At 38.0% G+C, this 4,645-nt stretch overlaps 1 long non-coding RNA gene across 1 annotated transcript; it reads right to left on the bottom strand.

Moving 5' to 3' along the window:
- Window positions 1-206: 206 nt before the first annotated feature.
- Window positions 207-3,518, bottom strand: LOC120325078. The gene is made up of 3 exons (XR_005566884.1): window positions 3,469-3,518; window positions 1,171-1,250; window positions 207-387 (listed from the first exon to the last, which is right to left on the bottom strand). It is a non-coding gene; the product is annotated as an uncharacterized LOC120325078 (long non-coding RNA).
- Between the last annotated feature and the right edge of the window lie 1,127 nt (window positions 3,519-4,645).

Below are 4,645 nucleotides of genomic sequence, written 5' to 3' on the forward strand. Positions count from 1 at the left end.
ATAATAATTTATTATGTTCAGTATATGCATTTTAAAAAATTAATGAGATTTAATAAATTAATTGCATGTGTCATGTACTATATATTACACATAACTATACTAAAAACCTTTTTTCAAAGTAAAGCAGTTACAGCTCTAAGTTAGCTGAATACAAAACTGTCACTTAGCTCTCTTGTGTCTATGACAGTATTTAATTACAAGATTGCTTGTGATGTTTCACACAGAATAGATGATGCTGTCTGGCTAAGGAGATATTCAGCTCTCCTTGCCTTTTTTCAGTGTGTGGCTCTGTTGTCATCTCCAGCAGTGTCCCAGGCTCTCAATTGCCAGAGAAAGCCTTGACAGCAGTGCAAAGCAGTCACAGCTTCAGGAATGGAAGAGTTTTGGCTGTAGTTTGAGAAAAACACATAAGGGGCTGATAACTATCATGAAAAATATTAACCAGAATGCATAAAAGTTGGCAAATAAATACGCAACAATGATTTATGACTGTATCCAATATTTTCACAACAACAGGACTGAGTCTTTACCACAGTCTATTCTCTGTACACATTTTGGCTCAGAACTATTAAGGCCTGCCGTGAGGATGTGGTTTTCTGACTTCTGAGAAAGAAACCAGGTCATGTCTGAGATAATTAAGGGAAGCTCCTGAATGAGGCAGTAGGCCAAGTAGGAATGTAGAAATGGGAAAAGTAACCAGGCTATCACTAAAAGCTATAGACAGAATCAAGATGGAAGGTAGGCCACTGCTGCTGAGTATTACTAGCAAATAAGTTAGAAGGCCATTTGGCTTTTTTAAATGATAAGTGAGGGTCATGAGCCATGGGAATAGCAGTTTGCAAGCACTGCATGAGGAAGAGCATGCCTAATGCCTCCCAGCCCCAGATTCATCGTGCACACAGAGATGCACTGTTTGTACTCTCTACACATGCAGGTTGGCAAAGACATGTTCAAGTATTCCACAGATGAAAGCAGGCTCAAGTCAGATGAAATGTCCAACAGATTTGAACCTAGTCCAGAGGCCAAATTAGGCCATTAAAAACTACAATTATTGAAAAAACAAAATGGAGGAAAAAAGAAATAGGGGAAAGCGGAATTAGAATCCTAACTTAAAGAACAACAAAAAAAAAAAAGTAGAGGTGAAACATTTTGGTCTGCGTTTCTACGTACTTGAACATTCCTGGGCGGCAGAGCAACTCATGCATTTTCACTGTTTCCCTTCTCTTCTTTGACTACATTCTGGCTCCCCGCTAAAAATATATTAACAAAAGTGATTAATTTCTCGTATGAGTCCTACCTTTTTCTCTTTTCTTTCTGACAATCTTTTGTAGATTTTTAAGGACAGGGCCACATTTGCCTATATTTGTCATTTGTCTCAAAGCTTCAACATTACAGACCCCAAGTTCACCTAGTAATATCAGATTTAGCAAGAGAGAACCTAAATGATCCCACGTGCCTTTGTGCTCTACTATCATAATCCCTGAGAGCTTTTTTTGGTCCCCATGGCTGTCTGTTTGAGCAAAGGAAATATCCAGCCCCTATATATGTTCATTTACTTACGCCTTTATATAAGTCTTGATGAAAAATGTTTTATTAGGGTAGTGCAAACTGTCCTGAGCTAACCTGTAAGTGTAAGAGCTTTTGATGATTTTGAATTTGCTCAGTGATTGTTCAGGTGATGCAACTATGGCTGTCAATATAGGAAAAAAAAAATTATATCTATGTAAATTACTTTTTTAAATCCCACACAGTCTAACTAAATGCAAGAACATAAAGAACACCCTCAAAAATTGGCTTTGCTTGTCTTCAGGTGAAGAATTTCTTCACTCAGCTCAAACATATACAAGTTGTTCTGGAGAGGTAAAATTCTAGCACAGGCATTGAATACATGTTCTTGAAAACCTGAAAAAATTTCCACAAATGGTTGAAAAGTTGGCTGACAGTCTAAGACTGAAATAAGATGTTAATCCTGTGATTCCTCTGTCAACTGTAGTGTTAATCTGAAGTTTATTTTCTCTTTTTTTTTCTGGTTGATCTTTGCTCAGAATAAGCCCCACAAAACTATTGCATAGGATTTCCAGTTCACATATCAAATTTTGCAGACTTTCCACTTCTGCATCACCAGTTTTTCTTGAATTATTCCATTCCTTCAGTTAATTGCTACCAGTGTACTGTACATGTAAGAGTACTATGTTATTGCTTTATTTACTTCATTCCATGTCTGGTCATTTTTAAATTTAGATTTTTCTAAATACTTTTCAAATTTTTTGTTGATGCCTGGTAAACAAGCTGCGAAGGACCAGTCACCGTTAACACAGTCTGCCTATCCTGCACCAGAGAGCCCTTGAAGGGAATTTCCAGTGTGACGCTGCAGGGTGTCTTGGCTTTTTTGGAATGCTACAAAGCAAATTGTAAACCATCTTCACTATGCCAACACAAGCAACAGCTTTGGTACCATTTTCTGCTGAATCTGCTTCACAAAGATTCAGTGAATGACATTTGTTTAGGAATAGTAGGTGCTGTTTTCCTTCTTGCCTTAACAAAACGTAGTTTTCCAAAAAAACTTACATACCACAGTAGTTGTATTAATCATTCTTTTTTTCAGCCTTATGATAAGAATCATTCCAAAAAAATCAAGCCTGTTTTAACTCCTGTCTTTCCATTCCAACTTCAAAAATTTGGAGAATGCTCCTCAGCAGCATACACAAATGGTTCAACATCACCCTCAAAGGCAACAAGCCTATCTGATCTTCTTTCAAGTGAACATGTTTCTGGTGATTTCTGTGTTGGCACACTTTCTGTTCAGGAGCTGACACTGATGACTCAATCTCACGGTCACTTCACAGTTTCACAGATAATTATCTTAACCCTCTTCAAGGAAGCTTCATGAACATCAGCATATCTGTTTTTGTATTGTCCTCCATCACCACCTGTGGTATATCTCTGTTGCAATGACTCTCAAGGATCGGGTAAGTCATGTTTCTGAAAACGTATTTTTCTCATCAGCCTAAGGACTGGTGAGAAGTTCCTAAATGAAATTGCCATAGCCATAAGAGGGTCACAAACCTCAAGCGAAAGGACTGGTTTCTCGAGATACATTATGTATGGGACAACACAGGACTATGACCATCCAATTCCTTTATTTCATCGCCATCTGAACAGGGTGATTCAATAGCTGAGATATGTTCTTTTTTACATGCCATATTTGAACACATATCAACCATATATCAGCTGCAGGACCCAGAACTTTTTCTCATCTTTTGGGTCTCTGCATATTTGAGCTTCAGCTCTGCTCCTGCTCCATTTTGTGATGGAGCACAATTTACCCTTTTTCTGATCTTTGATTGTCTTGGGAGGGAAGATGGGTGTTCAGGCAGCAGAAGTGTCTTGATACAATCCAGTCAACTTCTCAGTCTAGATGATCATAGAATCATAGAATCAGAATATCCTGAGCTGTAAGGGACTCACAAGGATAATAAAATCCAGATCCTGAATGTTCAAGATGTGCATACCTGGCCACTCACCTTCTTAAAGAGTGGCCATCTGCCTTCTGTTGTAGTCCTGGAATACGTCACAATATGTCACCAGGTTTTTTTCTGTGATTGTTTACTTTGGCTGAATGCCAGGTGTCCACCAAGACTGTGTAAATTCTGCCCCCCCCTCCCCGAGGGAAAAGGGGAGACGGAAAAAAAAAAAACCAAAACCCAGGATTTACCAAGAAAGGCAGTTTTATATTTACACAGAGACAAGGAAAAGAACTAATAACACTATGAACACACAGGCAAAGGAAACTAACAGTAAAATTTTACTTCCCACTAGAAGCGATGTCTCAGACAGGTGTAACTGTCTACAGGGCAGCCATCTCAGAAGAAGAGAGACCCCTTGCTTCCTTCTCGTCTCTTTTATAATCTGAGCTGACGTAACATGGTATAGAATACTTTATTGTGACATATGTCACAATTCAGACATTAAAACTGAAGTGGCAAGAGTGCAACATAAGCAGTTGTACCTTTCACAGTATTTAAGCGTTTCCTGCTGATTTACCAAAAAAAGTTCAAAACTTAAAAAAATGATCCTAGGATTCTTTCTGCCCTTCCCCCCTCCCCCCGCCCCTATGTCTAGGATATTTGTCACCAAAAATCAATGTCATTTACAGGTTGTAATAACCTTTTGTTGATTTGGAGAAGACAAAGATATTTGGGGGGTTTTCACATGAATAATTTAGTCTGACTTCATCATTCTCTTAATATTTCTCTAAATATTTGGTAACCTAATTTGTATTATAGTACATTATCACAGACATTAGAAACGTGTTAACTAATCTCTCAATGACATGACATGATATTCAGGAATTATTAATTGCTCATTGCCTCCAGACTTCTTTAGACTTTAAACTTCCACAGAGGGATAGGGATTTGAAATTTGCAGTTGGCACCTAGTTTTCTAAAGAATCAAACCTTTAACTTTAGCCACAGCAATTTTGTACAAATCCAGAGATGATACACTGGTCCTGTATTGGAAAAAAAAAGGAATGTTTGAAGCTATTGAACAGGATTTCCCCAAACTGTTGCTCAGTGCCACAGTCTCAATGTCATTGAGAAAAAATTTGATAAAGAATAAGAACAGGATATTAGCCACCCAGCCC

This window comes from Pipra filicauda, unplaced genomic scaffold (genome assembly GCF_003945595.2).
Source record: "Pipra filicauda isolate LSUMZ 115617 unplaced genomic scaffold, ASM394559v2 scaffold81_size6448238_pilon, whole genome shotgun sequence".
Classification (NCBI taxonomy): domain Eukaryota; kingdom Metazoa; phylum Chordata; class Aves; order Passeriformes; family Pipridae; genus Pipra; species Pipra filicauda.